This window comes from Patella vulgata, chromosome 6, assembly GCF_932274485.2.
Source record: "Patella vulgata chromosome 6, xgPatVulg1.2, whole genome shotgun sequence".
Taxonomy (NCBI): Eukaryota; Metazoa; Mollusca; class Gastropoda; family Patellidae; genus Patella; species Patella vulgata.
In genome coordinates, this window is record NC_065884.2 from 30,039,812 (window position 1) to 30,059,658 (window position 19,847).

Here is a 19,847-nt window from a genome sequence, read left to right on the forward strand (position 1 = left end):
CAGTAGCATGGACGCAGATCCCGGTGGGGACACCGAGACGCGTTCCCACCAATATTTTAGTGGTGGGGACATGATATACTGTGTCCCTACCACTTATTTCCGATGTTTTGCTTACTGTTTATTTTTTGAAATTGAAATCATTCCAGAGCTTTTATTGACATTTCAGAAAGTGTAGAGTTAGTCCCAGGCACTTGAGGCCAGGGTCCTTGAAGTTATACAGCTGCAACCGGTGACCGATTTTTAAAATATTCCATAGGGATTATAATAATATGTATCTCACGTAGGTGTGCATATCTGATACGCTGGGTATTAAAGGGTTAAGGAATAATTGAGATTTTTTTTTATCTGGTATACTGGATGATAAATCAGCAAACTAAAGGATTTAGTTTGTATATCAGGGGATCCGTTCATTGCTAGATTTGCTGCCATACTAAATAAACGTATTTTTAAAGACTGGTTTCTATCTCTCTCTGTGGGCCCCGTCTTCATTAGCCCAGCATAGGAGCAGAACAGTAGGACGTTAAACCCCATTTCATTTCATTTCTCTCTGTGGGCAATTAAATCTAAAATTTAAGACTCGAACCCTCTAATTTTTGGAGTACAGTAAGCTGGGCCAAGAATCGTGTACTTATTATTATAAGTAAGTGAAGTTTTTTTGCTGTTTTGAAGATCGTTTAGAAATTTAGGAAATTTATCGGAAAAGACATTTTTTAAAACCTGTCATGGGCCGGCCAGAAAGAAGAAAAAAGGGAAAAGAAACGGGCAGAATGGATATAATTAAAGTGTACTGTTCTTTAGTTTTAGATATATTAAACACTTTATTGAATGGGGTTTTTTCGATTAGAAAATTGCTCTCTGAACTATTTTGTTATTGGTAAAAACTCCTCAGAATCGCTGAGAATGCATATTTAGACACCATTTTGTAACAAAAATTCCAAAAATTGTAAAAGACCCCACCCCAACCCAACTCTAGCAGCTCACGCCAGCGGCGTTCGGTTATATAGTCGGTCCTTTTGTTTCACAAACGAACCCGCCCACCTTGCTTCCAGCCTACGGGCCCGACTCTGTATGAACACTTATAAATTTCTAAAGAAAATATTCTTTAAATTTTATTAGGATCTACACTGAATGAATAATACAGTAAAATGTTACATTTATTTCAATTGGGGTTGAATATTGATATGTTTAGTTGTGTGTGTAGCTTGTTTTAGTTTGTATAAATTAAAAGATTTGTATGCCTGTACATTTGTGTACCTAATTGAATACACATTTTATCAAAGACTTTACGTAGTCTTCGAACACTACTATGGAGGCGGAGCTGGAATCTCAGTAGTGTAAATATTTCTAGTTCTTGTAGTGTACATGAGAGAATAAATCTTGAACGGTGGCTTGAAGATTTGTCTTTGGATTAGATTTCGTATCATTTGCTGCCTCAGGAATTAGAATTGTTTGCCAGAAAAAGATGCTGAAAATACCGACAGAGTGCGTTTTAGAGCGCCTAGTTTTCAAAAAATTTCGGGGGAGGACCACCGAACCCCCCTCTTTACCAATAGTCGCCCGCGCATGAACTGTCCCCATCACTAATTTTTGGCGATCTGCGCCCCTGGCCAGTAGTGCTAAAGCTTGGAGTTTCTCTTGGGTGAGGGTTGATCTTTTCTCACTTTTCAAATTCGCAAGTACACTGAAAGATCTTTCGTCACGGGTTTCGACCAATCACAGAGAAGGTTGAGGTATTGCAGACTCACCCAGTCTCCGCCCGTCGCGCCGCTAGAAACCTAGACCGATCACCGAGTGGAACTTCACAGAGAAGGTTGAGGGATAGCTCATGCTCCGCCATTGCGCCGCAAGATCGATTACCGCGATACTTTCATCTGGAATTTTTCTCTTTTTGCCATGAACCGCGAGACTCCCTAAACCGTGGGGCCCTGGGCCTGGGCCTCTCAGGTCCATGCCTAAGCTGGGTTTTGCGTCTGGCGATTTTAATATATCAAAATATCAAATTGTCCGGTCACTGATCGATCCTCCGTTTCCAAAGAAATAGCGGTCTACAAATCCATTCACAAACAAATTTAAATAGCAGAGTTCTCCGCTTACATAATCAGCAGGGTTCAACTTTCCGGGGCAAATATTTCGCGGATTTCGTTGATTTTCTTTTCAACAATTAAAGTCCAGAAACAAAACTGTTAATATAGTTGAATGTTATCTTCTAGCCAGTTCAGAAATGGTTGCTTCTAACGGCTATAACAAGAGCTTGTAATTCTAGTCTGAGAATGCTAAAATTGGGCGTTGAAGTTTTATATAATATACTCTTCAAAAAAAAGTAAGGAATATTTAGAAACAATACAAAAATGCGGAAATGTACTGCTGTTTTTATTAGAGGTAACCAGTGTATGTTAATAACAGGCCAATTGCCTAAACATGAACATAAACAGTTCATATGGGCGGCTTATCTGACGGCCCCATTTCACTCGCAAAGAGATACACCGTCAAAAGTGCAAATGGACGTTTTTGATTTTTGTCTTAATAATGCTCCACCAATCCTCAGACATTCAGCAATTCGTCGTGGCATGCTCAAAATCAACCTTCCAATCACGATTTGGGGCAATCTGACTCACTCCTCTTGCAGTGCCACGGCCAATTCTTGCAGTGTTGTCGGTTGACGTTCACGAACGTCAAATTAAACGTAACACACTAAAGCAATGATACAGTAAATCTTATGCAAGAACCAATAGGAAAGCAAACATGGATAGATAAACCAGCACGCGGCAGTTTTCATCAACCCTTCCTTGAAGTGTCAAGTTTGACAATGAACCCCTCCCACGTGTATGGCGCTATTGCGTGTCGCATGTGCAGCTCAATGGTTCTGTTGGGGCGATAAGTTATTCATCTGTGAACATACTCTCAAAGCATGTCAAGTCTTAGTGTCCATGACTATTTATCATATCACAACCTACATAGGTATTTGCATTTCAATATCCCCTACTTTTTTAAAGAGTATATTTTGAATCTGATTGGCTTTCGTGTTTCTAAATAGAGCAGAATTGGCTGAGCAGAGCTAGGCAGCTGTTTTGAAAATATGAACATTATGTCTGGGTTTATGAAGTCCCTGTACCCACCATATATATCTTACGAAGATTGTCAGGCAACCTAAAAATACATCCACAACAGCTAAGTCGTCCCAGCAACCCCTTAAGTTTGTATTGTGAATCCTTAGGTATATAAGAAAAAAACAAAATCCTTATACTGTATAATATCATCGGCCCTGTCAACAATTGTTTATTCAGTGATCAGAACAGTAGGACGTTAAACTCCATTTTTATTTCATTTCATTTATTCGGTCAATTTTGGTTTCGCTTATTATGTCGAAATGTGGTAAATAAAATGTTCTTGGCTTTGTAGGTTTCGCCCCTTCATCAGATAAATTTCTATTTCTAGCACATCCCCTTTGGATGTAATTAGCCTAATGTAATCTGTACTCAAAGTTCTCAGCCAGCTTGGTGTCGATTATCAGGTTTTTGCTTATACAGGCTACCATCATAATGTTCAAGTAAGTATGTCTAAAATGATATTAGCAAGCTTCGGTTGATTCAGATTCTAACCTAGAAAACCGTCCTGGAATTTTCAATCTTTTAAACCAATTTCATCGCTGTTATTAATATTGGAACTGGTGCTCTTCCCAAGGTTGCCTTTATCACTTATCCTAATGACAATAAGGCCATATGTGGCCAGAGACTTTTGTGGTCCAAATGTTCGTAAGACAACGCAATGTAATACGACTCTTGGTATTAGATATCCAATCATAATTTCGTCAGTTGTTTTTATCATATGGTATTATATTATTTTTATAATCTTCACGTTTGTCCCTAAGATTATATAATAATAGACGCTATTTTCCTTTATTCGAGCCGGTACACTGAATATTAACACGACAATATTGTCAGTAACATACATAAAAACTGGGTCATTTAGAAATCGTACTAGCTTCGTCTTCATAATAACCAGTCAAATATTGAATGGCTGATTTTAAGTTCTCAGCAAATTGCTACATCCTTAGTATCAGAGCTAATCAGTGTTGGAAAATTTACTAAACCATTCAAACTTTCTGCAACAAGTTTGCCAGGGTGTCCATATCTTGTTTCAATCATAGAAGCCTTCGGCACTATATGCACAACCTGAGGTACATTCCATCACCCCAACAGCTTAGTCAGGGATATATAGAAGGACCTGTAGTAAATTTAATTTTCATGATTCCATACTCTGAAGCATATCTAGTTTTAACAACTGGGGGTTGCTGTCAACAGTCTGGCAGAAACATTGTCATTTCGACCATAATTTGTTTTCATTATGTGACGGAATCTTACATCTATGTTTAGCGGCAGTCGTATTCGGGTCTATCCCAGATATTTCAGCTTGTGCACCGACCGGCCTGAGACACAGATAGCAAGATAATATGTTGTAGGATAATGTTTAACATTGCTAAAACAAAACATAGAGAGAATCCTCCTGGAAACACGTGTCAAGTGAAAAGTAACCGTGTTCCATAAAATTGTGTCCAGTTAGCCTGTCCTCAAGCGTAACATTCAATATGTAAAAGTCATGAAAAAATATGAATACGGCACCCCCTGACATTGGTGTAATGTTTTAGTTTAATTCCGTAAAATATGCCAAAATGCCAAAACAGTGTTTACAGAAGACTGAAACTTTCACAATTTTTCATGGGGGTAGCCCCCCCCCCCCTTAGTGGGAGGGTGAACCTCCCACACTCTCCCTATCGCGCTTCATCGGCCTCCGGCGTCACAGATTGTTAACATTTTATATAATTTCATTTGCGCCCCCCCCCCCTGTATATTTCACGGCTACGCCTCTGCACCCATGTCCGTCCGTTTGTCCGTTGGCTAATTAACACAAAAGAGGCTACATTTATTAACTGGTTGTTTTTGAATTTAGTGAGAAGCATTAGATTAGAGAGGACGAACCCTATATTTCTGTTCCAAAACCTTGTTGACCTTCCGTTTTTTAATGATTTTTTTTTTTCAAATTTGGTTGGAAGAGTTAGGATCGTGAGAGAATGAGCCCTGTCGATATTCCACGTTCCATGACCTTCCGTTCAGTTGTTTGGTGAAATCTCCAATGGACAAAAGCATAACATCATATAATGTAATTTGGAGTATCAATATATGATTTTTAGTTATCAGATTTTTGCGCCACAAAGCGACATTTTATTTATCAGATTAACTGTTTTATGGGTCCTTGCCCCGACTGACAACCCCCACCATCTCGGTGAGCCTAAGGGTCAAAACTAGCTTTTGGATAAAAAATTGGTTTTTAAAACGCAAATGTATCGTCGTTTGAATAGTTTTTAATGTATGTACGTCAAGATTAATCATGTGGGCGATCAGAGCACTATAAATTGTCAAAAGATGACAATTCGGAAAACTTACATCATTGTAGTCGTTTTGAAAGTTGTGACCTTAATGACAGTAAATTGTTTAAATTTCAACTAGGGTCTTCCTTAATCACAAGTTCTATAATCTGTACGTGCTAACAGGGTTTCTATAAGGACTTAGAAATGACGTGTTATTGATTAGCTTGTCAAGATTAGTGTAATAGTGACATTTTCTGTCAAAAATTGTGACATTTTAAATGTCATCAATGTCAAAGAGGTCATTTTAAAATTTGATAACATACATTATGACCTCTTGCATCAAACTGGCCCGCAGTTATTTGGCATAACCGCCGTGCCACAGATTGTTCTTACATGACGATTAATAACATGAAAACTTATCAAACAATTAAAATCTGTCCAAACTATTTTTTAGTATGACGGTCACGTACTTCAGGAAAGAAACGCGATGAAGTCAAGCCTCTGCTAACGTAGAATTGTTAGTGGGGGGGGGGGGAGATTTCGGAATGGGATATTGCCTAACTGTAGGTCACTATAGAAATACAAACTGACTGGGGTGCATTATCAGGGTTCAGGTGGGAAATCAAAGCTGAACGGAAATCGGTCAGTTTGTAATTAGATAGCTAAGTATGGACAGGTGACATTGTGGTTTATTTAGGATGTCAGTGCCGGATTGGGTTTGGTAGGCTGAAGCCTAGTGCCTCACGATTTTTTTGATTGTTGGGGGGGGGGGGGCTCTGGCCAAGGTATATAATACTTTTTATACTTTCATACCCCTTTCTTACATGTACTGTAGTCTTAAACACCCGCCATCTTCGGCTTTGAACAATCGTGTTTTCAAACAAACACTTTCAGTTTCCTCTAGTCGTGAAGTTGTGTGATTGGAAGGGGCCATATGATTGGAATAGGCAAGGGCCGCTCTTCATCTAAATCCGACCCTGATCTTAGAATTCTTTGAGATTAACCCCAATTTTTGAAAACTCATCCGATCTTCACGGTGCAATCAATTGGGTGGGGATATCTCCTGTTTTATATAATTTATACTGGTTACCTGTTAGATATCGAATTGTTTTTAAGATTTTATTACTTACTTTTAAATGTTTAAATAATTTATCTCCTGTTTACCTATCAGATCTTTTAGAACTTTATACACCTGGTCGAACATTACGTACATCAGGTAAACTACTTTTAAAGCACAAAACTGTTCAACTAGTCTCTTATGGCTAGCGCTCGTTTAGTTTTTAAGCACCTGTTTTATTTAATAATCTACCATTTAGTTTAAGATGCTGTACATCTCTATATTCTTTTAAAAGAGAAATTAAAACACATTTATTTAAACATGCTTCTAACTGATTCTGTATAGAACTGTTAATATATTAATGACCTTGTTGTTTTTCTTATATTATTACATAATAATAATATGAGAGAGAGAGAGAGAGAGAGAGAGAGAGAGAGAGAAAGAAATGGGATTTAACATCAACTCGACACAAACTAGGTCATTTCGGCTAACGTATGGTTAAATTAATTTCTAGCCCTTTTCATATGGTCACCCCGATCGTGGTCTGTTGAAGACAGAAAACATGAGACCGCCTGTTTTTTAAAAAAAAAAAAAGATTCTATTAGCCTGAGAGGACGTTAAATGTTCTGGCAACCAATGTGCAAACCATATAATAGACAAAATATTAACAGAATTCTCACCATCATAAATAAAAAACCCAATAGTATTTATAACAATTTGAAGTACAAATCTGAAATTTCCTCGATCCGATTGGCTGATATTCATTATCTTTTGGAAAATAACACGGCGAAGTAATATAATTCCTTAACATCGATGGAAGCATCTAAAAAGTACCCTTCAAACCAGTTTTCATGAGGGAAATCTTAATGTATGATATCTAGACCATATTGTTTATGATTTGAATTTGTTAAAAGTAAAGTTACATCAATAGAACACAATTTTTATGGGAAACAATCACTGGTTTATTCTAAAAGCACGACGTTTCGACAAGTATCCTCTTATCCTCTTAAAGTTACATCATCTATTTTATCATTAAATATAGGCTAGTTCACAGTACAAAAGCTTTTCTTATGCCTTATCTTTTTTACAGCATTAAAACAACGGGGAAGACTTTCGTCTTACTTAATTTAGAAGTTTTGGATCTTAATAGTAGTGATGTAGTTCCTTTCAACAGTTTAACTTAACATGTGATGCTAGTTAATAAAGAATCCATTCAACTTACCAGAAATAACATTTGGAAACAACATAACTGACGCTTATACACCATTAGAAGTTATTAGAGGTCCGTCTTGTCGTCCTCCCACACCCAGAACTAAACCCAGGATGGTCTGTATGAAATCTAATAAGAGAATCGCCAGCTTACCAAGTTCAGAACAACACAATTATAGTAAATCGTTGCGTAGTAAATGTCATAAATGAAACAAAACAGTTAGAACAACTAGTACATAATTCCTTCTAAAAAAACTGACAAGACAAACAAAAAAACAGTGTACAAGATAAAAGGTTCTTAGATAAGATAAATTCGACTATAACTTACACAAATAATGGCCATTATCAAATCGATCTACCTGTTAGATCTAATAATATTATTTTCCCTGATAATAGATAACAGGACGAACAGAGACTTTGGTATTTATAGAAGACAATATCTTAATAAAGCCAATGGTAGAATATGGTACTTGCTCCATCATGCCTGTTAATGTCCTCGTAAAAGGAAAATCAGAGTTGTATTTGATTTAAGTGCAAAGTTTCAAGGCATTTGTCTGAATCAGATGTTATTTGGGGCAACATCATCACCTAGTTTCGTCATATCAGCATTACAAAGAACAGCCAGGGATAATAAGACAGATTTAAACACAGAAGCAGCTTTTTTTACGTAGATGACTGTTTGAAATCAGTTCCGTCAATAAATATAATCAGATACATTGTTCTCTAGTATTTGGCAAGTCTAGAGTGGCATCCCTGGTAAGAATACTAATCATTCAATTTGACAGAAAATGACATATTTTACTCGACTGACAGCCAGTGCATCCTTGGATACATAGCAAATACAACAACCAGATTCCAAACTTTTGTCGCGGACAGAATTGAAATGATCTGAGTCATCAGAATTATCCCAAAAGAGATTTGTTGATAGGAAATCTAACATAACAGACGACTTTTCTAGAGATAAAACCTGTATATCAAATATGAAGTGGCTTACAGGACCAGATTTCTTTATGACAGCCAGTGACAGAGAATGATAGTGAAGTTAACATCATGAATAGTGAAGATACCATGAATAGATTATTTTAATATTCTTCAGCGTGGTTAAAGTTCAAGAAAATCGTGGCTTCGATTTTGATAGGTATGAAGAATCTTCAAAATCGTATCCAGAGAAAATGTCAAACAGATTATAAAGAACCAGGGAGCCACGGTGGTTCAGCGGGTAAGACGTTGGCTCCCTGCGTTGGCCGAGAAAGTTCATCGGGATTTTCCGGCGAAGTTTCCCCTTGCCAGTGATAACATATAGTCGATTGGGTGGGATGATAAACCGAGGTCCCGTGTTAACATTGGCGTGCACGTAAAAGATCCCTTTGCAGATGGAATTCGATATAAGAATAGACCGTAGTACCGCTTTTCGGGCAAAATTTCCACCATAGCACACTGTAGCAGAACAGTGGGAAGTTAAACCCATTTCATATTTATTTCATTTCATATAAAGAACCAATTAATCAACCTGATGATGAAAAGAATGAGAGTTCATCTTTATCAGTCGAATCTCTAAAAAAAAAGCAGGCGGTAGAATTTTAATTTATGTCAAGAATCGACAATTTTGTTCGGAAATTTTCAGATTGAAGAAATCTTTAAATCTGACGAAGGACAGTACAATTTTAAAGTTAGACCCATATTTACAGGATCTGCAAAGATCAAATTTAACAGATGGCTTGAAACATCCAATACTTCTTCCAAAGATTTCAGAGTTTCACAACCTATATTAGAAGAGATTCTATGTGAGCAAAGTTGCGGGAAACATATTGGATAGTCAAGGCTGAAAGAGCAATCAAATATTTAGTAGCTAAATGTATAGTTTGTCGTCATTATAGATCTAAAATTGGTGAGCAAAAAATGACTAACCTTCCTACTGACAGATTAACAGCGGATGAAACAGTACTTTAAGTAACAGGGGTAGATTATTTGGTCATTACCAAATTAAACAAGGTCGCAGTATTGTAAAATGGTATGCAGTCATTTTACATGGCTCAGAACCAGGGCTGTACACATAGTGATGGCATATTCATTAGAAGTATTTTAAGAAGTATTTGTGATGAAAAATTTCGAGTCGTCAATATGCCCACGTTTTCTCGCAGCCTCGTACTCGCTAAAAATCGAGCGCGGGGGTTTCTGGACTGCTAAAATCGAGCGTGGAAGTTTAGGGAATGACAAATTCAACGTAAATCAAAAATCATGAATAATCCAATGTCACAACACTTAGTTTAAAGGAAAATTTAGCTGAGAATTTCAAAGTATTCAGAGTTTCCAGATGTACATGATTGCTTCTGGCTACGACAAACAAAACCGAAAAGAAGACTGGCAAACATTCCACTTCGTGTCATCGGAATTGATGTTGCCAAAGTTTATAATGGTTTTCACTGGCAAGATGGCGAGAATAAAGAAAATGTTGAGACTATTCTTGAAATGTTTTATACGTTCTGTACACCCTTAAAGAACATCCCAATAGAAAGACATAAATTTAACACCAGGGTACAACAACCTGGAGAGAAATTTGATGCTTTTTATTCCAATTTGTGCAATCTTAAAAGACTCGTGTATTCGTGATATAATTTTATGTTGAATAAGGGACAATTAATTATGAAGGGTCCTTCTAATGAAAGCTGATTACACCTTACAACAAGTAATTGACTCCTGACTTACCAAAATAATAAACATTTTCAACAGTCAGAAAATGTTGAAGAAACAGTCCATGAAGTCCGGAATGGCTACAGATCACATCAGAGACAACAATCATACCATGAGGTTAGGGACGGTAATAATTATTATGGACAAAAGCCGCAATCGCCTTACAGAAAATAGTAAAGTGGAAAATGGCCGATGTAAATACTGTGGACCCCCCCCCCCCCCCTCCGCCCCGATGAGAAAGGTTCATGTCCAGCTAGAAGAGCTGTATGTAGTAGCTGTCATAAAGTAGATCACTACAGATCAGTATGTTTATCGCGGTTAAATGACAGACCAAGAGACGTTCACACTATTCAATCTAACGAAAATGAAGATTTTCAGAATGAAGCATTTCTTGGTGCGGTGACCTCTGGAGATGAACCTAGTGCTAAATCTACTAAAGACTGGCGAGTTAATATTAAACTGGCCAAGTAGATGGGTCGGTCCATGTCAAGTAGAGCAAATTTCGGAAAGTTGGGAACATGACCCCCTCCAAAAAAATTATAAAAAATATATCTCGCTGAGATATGGCCATTTGAAATTTGGGTACTGAAACGGATCATATGTAAATTTAATATTTTTTTTCAGGTTTTCGGGTGCTTTAAACTCACATTTTTATTAGGAGTAGAACTCTCTAACTTTGTAAACTAAGACAACGTTTGAGGTAGATTACGAATTTAGCATCACACGCAATGTATACACAATGTATACACAACCTCCAAAATTGGCATAGTTAATGTCAGTTTGAATTTTATCAATTTACAAAAGAGTCGATGGGATATATACTTTTCCAAATACATGTATTCAGTCTCGAAATTCAATGCACACAAAAAACGTACAAAATATGCTCATCTCCACTTTCTATTTTCGCCATGTGGGACAGAGGTTAAAATTCTGAAAAAGTTTGATAATGAAACTTCAATGCCCCTACTATAACATACAATAAAGTCCACTTTGTGTATTTGATGGCTTATATTTTTAATTGGCACTTGAAATCTTTGATGAAGTTTTAATGGCTATTATCAAAATTGTTGACTTTTCACGTTGATTTTAAAATAACTTCTAAATGCCACATATCCCTCAAACGTAAGAGTAAATGTTTGCGTAAATTACGAATAAGCAATCATTTTGGATCTACATTGTATTATTCTAATTTTATTTTGCCTCCCAAATGAGAAAAAATGGATCATTGGGCTTCGACTAAAATTACTTCTAAAAGACTTAGACCCCACATATACTATTCAAAAAAAGTAGGGGATATTTGATTTTTAAGTGTTATTAAAGTCACCTAATGAAACTGACGAAGAAACAAATGACAAAATGAAATGAAGTTCACATTCATCGATTTATTCCAAATGATCGTTAGACTAAGTAAGGCACAGACTGACCATTATAAGGGTAAAATGATACCCGGGGTCAACAGCAAAGTTACCACAGCATCACAACCAAGTCAGTAACGGGTAAATCCTCCTCTGTTTGCCAAACAAGCATTGATCCGACGTGGCATACTCCTAATGAGACGTCTAAGGTCATTTTGGTCCAGATTGTCCCATTCCTGTTGCAACGCAGCAGCAAGTTCTTGGACATTGGCAGGACGTGGTTGACGTTGACGTAACCTCTGTCCAAGCATGTCCCAGACATGCTCGATGGGGGAGAGGTCGGGATTCAGTTCTGGCCAAGGTAATGTGGTGATGTTCTGTTGTTGGAGGTAACCTGTAACGATCCTGGCCCTGTGACATCTTGCGTTGTCATCCTGGAAGATGAAACGGCGGCCATGACGTCGTGCGAACGGCACAACATGGACTGCCAAGATGTTGTCCCGGTAGTACTGGCCTGTAACACGCCCTGCAACAACATGTAAAGCCGTTCTTCCAGCAACAGTGATGCCTCCCCACACCATAACAGAACAACCCCCAAATCGATCATGTCTGATGACGTTAACGTCTTGGAAGCGCTCGTTTCGACGACGCCACACCCTCCTACGTCTGTCCAAAAAATCAACAGTGAACCTTGACTCATCTGAAAACATCACATTGCTCCAGCGTCGATTATCCCAGTGTTGACGATCCCTACACCAACAACGTCTTGCCTGAATGTGATGATCTCTCAAACAAGGGATCACGCGAGGACGTCGGGCGCGAAGGTGACCCCTATGCAGTCGATTCCGAATCGTCTGGCCACTCACTCTCACACCAGTGTCTGTTTGAAGACGAGCGCTGATCTGATTTGCTGTGACGACACGATTTCTCAAGGCCAAGGTACGGATAAATCGATCCTGGGCTTGAGTTGTCGCCCTTGGTCGACCTGAGCGTGGTCTGTCCTGTACAGATTGTGTATCACGGTATCTGGACCATAGCCTGCTTATGACAGACTGAGAAACATTCATCGTCCGCGCCACAACCGCCTGTGTTGTGCCGATCTGTAGCATGCCAAGGGCACGTAACCTTTCATTTTGGGTAAGCCGACGCATATCAAAATTTGTTTTCTGGTTACTAAAACAATTAAACTGATGTTTCCACCCTGGAATTCAATGCCACAATGACTGTAACATTCAAAGTCAGAGTCGTGCAAATCTTGGGTTGGACCCCCATGATGATCCCAAGCATCACCTGCATTCCATGCGGTAGCTATTGGTGCGTTTGGGCGTCACATGTAACTGGAAATGTTTCTTGTGTTAGGTTCTATAGTGACTTTTTTCGTAGTCATTTGCATATTTTAGTATTATGCCCCCAAAATCAAATATCCCCTACTTTTTTTGAATAGTATATTTGTCATTGGTCAAAGCAATTTCTAATGTCGAATAAGAATATAATATATAGATTCCTTTTGGCTACAGGGAGTATCGTTTCCATTTAATTTTGCTTTCAAAAACAGGGGGAAACTTGTTTAGTCTGCTTAGAAAATTGAAGTACAGTAATGAAGTTACACTATCACCGAACACCTGAAAACTACAGGCCGCAATTCTTGACGCATGGTCTTGCATACTTATTCCTTATACCCTAAGGATGTTTCCTATTGTTTTTTAGTGCATGCCCAACCCTAAGGGTCAGAGCCAAACCCATTTTTTCACAACAGATACTGTTGATTTTAAAAGAAATAGATTTAATTTAAATAAACTACCAAATAATAACAGTATCCAGAATACTGGTTGTGACAATAAAGATCCACCAAGTTCTAATGACTGTCAAACTAGTCAACCTTTAAAGAAAGGTCCAGATATTGTTTCAATATGTAGACCAAAACGTGTTATAAAACGTCCAAACCGTTTTGTATGGGGGGTGGGGTGTGGATGGCCGAATGGTTAGCACGCGCGCGCTGTATCATACGGTCTGTCATTGAGTCAACTGACGGGGTTTCGATTCCCCGGTTGTACGTGACAAGGAGAAGGGTCGCCTGTTCAACCTCTTGGGTTTCCTCCGGGTCCTCCGGTTTCCTCCCACTGCTAAAGACCCCTACGCGCAAGCGAATTATTGAAATAAAATTGAACCATGTGTTAGTCCCGAAATGACCAAGTTTGTGTCGAGTGGATGTTAAACCCCATCACTCTCTCTCTCTCTCTCTCTCTCTCTCTCTCTCCAAACCCTGAGGTGTAGGGGTGATAAGAATATACCCTTCGTATGTCCTGCGTGTCCTAAAATGCGACTGAAAGGATTCCTGTAATGGGGCAACGTGTCTGCCGTGCGTTGCGACCCGTGTCGGTGGAGAGTGGAATCCCGGTAATCTCCTCATAGGTCCTTAAATTTTAGTAGAGATTTAATAAGTTGCAGAGACCTTGAAGACAGCAGTGAGGAAGAAATGGTAGAATACCTTTCTTCTCAGGGTGTACAACGCTTTTAAAGGGACTATTCCGATTTGAACAGAGTCTCAAAAATTCAGCTCACAATATTTAGTCGTTTGGACGTGAACGTCATAAATGCTTATCCGGACACGTAACCCTTTTAAGATTTCTGGTCATTTTTTCGTTGGGTGACCTGATAATCGATTCCCATTCTTTTAGAGGTCTATACAATGAATGACCATGTGCTGTACTTGATACCGAAAGGTAAATTTCACCTACACATTATTTTTATAAAGTAAAAGTCTGGTTTATCCGTAAGTCGTATAATACAGCCTGGGACACCTGCCTCCATTTCCAGATGAAGACTGACGGGTTTAAGTTGTTTGCAAACATATCACGTATATTGAGTTAGTTTTAACACAAAATTAAGCAGTTTTATTCTTCAACATATTATCGGGATTGGCCCTTTTAAAGAATCAGTGTTCGTCGAGGAGATAAGGTGATTCCAACAAGCACCTACATCCTCACTTTCAACCGTCCCGAAATACCAAAGACTCTCAAGGCAGGTTATTTAAACTTACATCCCACTTCTACTCTTTGCCACTAGCAACCTTTGATAAAATTGTCCTGTTTATTTGCAATACATGCATATAAGTATCCGTGTATCAGAATTGTACAGAAAGACTACTGTTCATTTCTGATACACGGATACTTTTATACCGTTTTAGATACCTATCAAGCAATAAGTAGCGGACGTTTAGTCCGACCCCGATCGCAATTGATAACGACGTCTCTGAACCATGTACATGAAACAACTAGTCAAAATCATAGTAACAAAACAAAATGGGGGGAACTACATGGCAGTTCAAAAACATATACAATGACATCAAATTAACATAACAACATATTACAAAAATCAATTATTATACATATCAATTGGCATCTATTTCATAATTTGGTTTGATTTATATTAATATGCAAAATATATAAATTAGGATATTGAATAATTATTTTAATTAATTGTGATGATAGAAGGCACAGTTCTCTTGCTGGACACTTCACAGGCATTGAAAATAAGCAGGATGAAAAGAAACGCCTAGAAAGTCATAAACTTTATTACAAATAAATTTCAACGGAAGAACAATCCGCCGATGCATACTTTCACCAGGAATGACCCACGTTTCGCATTTCCTTTACACTACATTTAATAATATCGCAGTCCTCTACGCCATAGACAAGTTGTTTTGACGATGTGGTCTAAACAAACACGTGATTGTTTTACGCTCAGAGTATCATAGCAAGACGCACTTGTAAATACTATTCAGGTCGTCTCTCCACTGCGAAATCATTCTACCATGAAATGTAACGTGAGGCTCAGAAAGGGATAAATAATAAAAGAGCAGAAAGTATTTGTCACTTTTCGGTTGAAACGACTCGATAATAAATACTATTTTTCACATTTTGCTTCACAATACTCGATAGAAATGTGATGTAAGTAACTTATTAGCACCTTTCCTCGGTGTATCGGTGAATATCAGGACAGTTTTGGTCGGGAGCCGCCTCGGCTGGGCCCCTCGACCAAAACTGTCCTGATATTCACCGATACACCGAGGAAAGTTTTGTTAATAACTACTACATACCTGTGGATATTCCTACATATCCAATCCTCTTCGTTGCTACAAGTGCCAAAAGTTTGGACACAGCAAAACTGTCTGCTGGGGTAAAGACACCTGCGCTCGTTGTGGTCATGATGGCCACGAGAGCGCTACCTGCCAGGCTGAATTTTGTTGTGTGAATTCTAAGGGAAAGCACTTTGCTTATCCCCGTGAATGTCCAATATGGCAAAAAGAGAAAAGACTCTAACAGATTATGTCTGAACGAAAGATACCATATTTCGATGCTAGAAGGTAGGTAGATTTAACTGCACCTTTTCCCATTGCACCACAAGGGAAATCATTTTCAAGTGCAGTTAAAGTTGTCACCAAATCCATCTCCGTTCAGACGGATTTAACCTGGTCTGATAAGCAGGAACTTAAAACTTTGGCGACATCAGATCAAAATAAAGGGGTTTCGAGCTCCTCTCATTCATGTAAGAGCTCGATTCAAACAAATTTGTCCTTGCCTGGTGATAGTTCATTTTTCTTGCCCCAAACTGAAGTTAATGGGACCAATCTCAATTCTTCTACCCAGAATGGCAAGGAACCACCTTCATTGGATAGATCGAAAGTTGCAACTCCTGACCCCAGGTCCACTGGTTCAGGATCGCAGTCAACGGCTATCCCACCCTCACAGGAACAAGTATTTCTTTCTACAAGGCAAAAGAAATTAGCAAAGTTACGTGAGAAGGGTGAAAAGGGTTCACAAGACCATATTATTCATTTCACTAAATATGACGGCATTACAGTAAAGAGAGTCAATAATCACCCCGTCGGCGGTAAACCGCCAAAAATAAATTGTCCCTGACAATGGTAAATTCCATTATTCAATGGAATTGTCGTGGTTTAAAACCAAATTTTAATGAAGTTTAACTTTTAATTCAAAAGTATAATCCTCTGGCTATGTGTTTACAGGTAACGTTCTTAAGGAATTCTGACACTTTGTCTTTTAGACAATATTTTGGCTACCATCATCATGCAGTTGATGATGGTAGAGCTCACGGGGGTGTTTCCTATTCTTAATGGAGACATTCCTCAGAGTCAAGTCGCCCTAAACTCGCCTTTACAGGCCGTTGGAGTAAGGGTGACTCTACATATTTCTATAACACTCTGTTCTGTGTATCTTCCACCAAGTTACATTTTAATCCCAGAGATCCTGATGACCTTGTTGCACGACTTCCTCTCTCGTTTATAATTACGGGGGATTTCAGTGGTCATCATTCCCTCTGGGGTAGTCCAGATGAGAACAACAGATGAGGTAAACAAATAGCGGACTTCATTAAGATTAATAATTTGTGTTTATTAAATGATGACTCGCCTACTTATCTACATCCTGCCACAGCTACTTTTTTCTTCCCTTGATCTTACCATTTGCTCTCCTGTCCTGTTTCAGGATTTTAAGTGGCGAGTAAATGAAGATCTGTGTGGTAGTGACCACTTTCCTATCTTGATTGATAATAATGGTCCCTCTCCGGTCAAAAGACCTCAGAGGTGGAAGTTGCATAAGGCTGACTAAGCTCTTTTAGAATCTATGTGTCTCTTCTCTTTTGATGCAAAAACCACGAGAGAGCGTGATCGCATTTTGACACGACTAAAGAACCACCCTTCCATGGAGAATATTTCGACAAACCAAATGGTCCGGGCGAAGGCTCGTAGAACCATGCGTCAAGCAAAGAAATCTTCAAATTAAGGTTACGTCTCGAAGATCAATTCCTATACCACATCAAAATCGGCATGGGATAGGATTCGTAGGATTAAAGGTAAAAGTAGTGCATTATCAGTTAACCATCTAAATCTTGATAATACCAACTTAACAACATTTCCTGATATTGCTAATTCCCTAGCCAGTACAATTTCATTCAATTCATCATCCAGTTTCTCCTCTGATGCCTTTCGGGGCATTAAAAATCAACAGGAGAAAATGCGACTTAACTTCAAGTGCCGCAATGATGAATGTTACAATGATCATTTCTTCTGTTGAAGAGCTCCGTGACTCACTTAAATGAGCTCGCGATACTGCAACTGGTCCAGATGAAATACGCTACCAGATTTTAAAACATTTACCTTTTCCAACACTCTCAATCTTACTATATCTTTTCAACCGGATTTGGGTTGATGGGAATTTCCCTCCTTCGTGGCATGACGTGACAGTAATTCCCATCCCTAAACCAGGTAAAGATCATACGAATCCTACCAACTATCGTCCGATCGCTTTAACTAGCTGTATTTGCAAAACCATGGAGAGATTGATCAATCGAAGGCTTGTATGGTACCTTGAATCCAAAAACCTCATTACAGACCTCCAATGTGGATTTCGGTCCCAAAGGAGCACTCTTGGTCATCTCGTTCGTTTTGAAACGTTCGTCAGGGACGCTTTCATCCAGAAGCAACCGCTCTCGCATTGGTCATATCTTTTAACACTTATTTTCATCTTAAAGCGAGGGTCTCAACCAAAATGTGAACACTGCTATGTTCCTTTGACAGTGAAGCACATTTTGATTGAGTGCAATCATCTCAAGCATACAAGATTACGAAATTACCGTTGCCAGTCAGCGACAATACTATATACCGGAAAACAACCAGATAATAATGGAAAACAACTGGAAAACTACCGGAAAACACCATGTTATACTGAATACCGGAAATACCATAAAACCACTAAATACCGGAAAACACACTAAATACCGGAAAACACCCTAAATAGGTAACAAAGAGTCTGGCCCTCTGTTTGCGGAGAGTTAGGGTTATTGTTAGGGCTAGGGTTAGGTTTTTCCGGTGTTTTCCAGAGGACCAGGCTCCGAGTTACCTATTTAGGATGTTTTCCGGTATTTAGTGTGTTTTTCGGTATTTAGTGTTTTTCCGGTGTTTCCGGTATTCAGTATAATATGGTATATAGTATAGCCGACCAGTCAGTACACCAGGTATTTGCTCAACCGGAGCTATATAAGTTTCTAACATTTTAAAAGAGACAATTAAAGTTTTATAATAAATTTTAATTGTATATATTTATCACGTGTTCTGTTTTTTAAATATTTAAATATGTAAAATATTTAATATTTGTTTTTAAGTTTATTGTCTGTGATATTTGATTTATTTACATATATAAATATTTGTGATATTGTTTTAATTTTTTCGTTAAATTCACCATATGTTTGGCGCAATATAGCCCGGTTGGAGCTGACGTGCCATAAAACCCCATTTCATTCATCCATTCTTTAACATTGCCACTTTAACATGAATTGACGTCATTAGCGTTTCATTATGGCTCCCTAATAAACGTCTAATTTGCTGTTTCTTTATACAATATACAACACAACAGTTGCTTTGGCTTGCTTTGATTTGCTTGATGTGTAACCCGACCTATAAATAGTTCCACTACTGATGTCTTTCGTCCTGTGTCTTGACTCCAGCAACAGACGCCATTACAATATTGCAGATTAACTCACCCGACCCCTTGTAGGTCCCTTTTTGGCCATTGCAGGTCAATATTTGGGTTTGCAGAAATGGGTATTTTTATTAGCCATTTTGTTATATATAGGATAAAATTACAACATTATTATTGTCTCTTTTCTTTTTATATATTAAAGACACATTCTCAGCACCCGATCAAATATGGTGTTTAACCATAGCATTTTCTGTATCCGGTCATATGGTATGCAACCATCGCATTATTTCCAAATTGTCTCTTAGCGCATGTTGTGGGGCGTTTCATTTTCTGTTTATTACACACTTGTTTCTGGGCTCAACATTTTCCTAATATTTTATTTCTTGTTTGTTTTCTGCACTCTTTGTTTTATTAATCAACGTTTTTCTACTATCTCTCTTGCACGAGCCTTATTTATATTTATCTAATCTGCTACTTAATATGATGTAATGAGTACAGCTGTATTTTTGTGATTTGTAGAAAGAGGCTAAGCCGACAAGTCGACATCTAGACGTTACGACAAAAATAACACGATGATACGACAGAGTAAAGTATCGTGTGATTGCGTCAATACTGTCGTGATGTCGCGTTATGAACAGGGTGAGATTAACATGGCCACTATCAGCCACCAT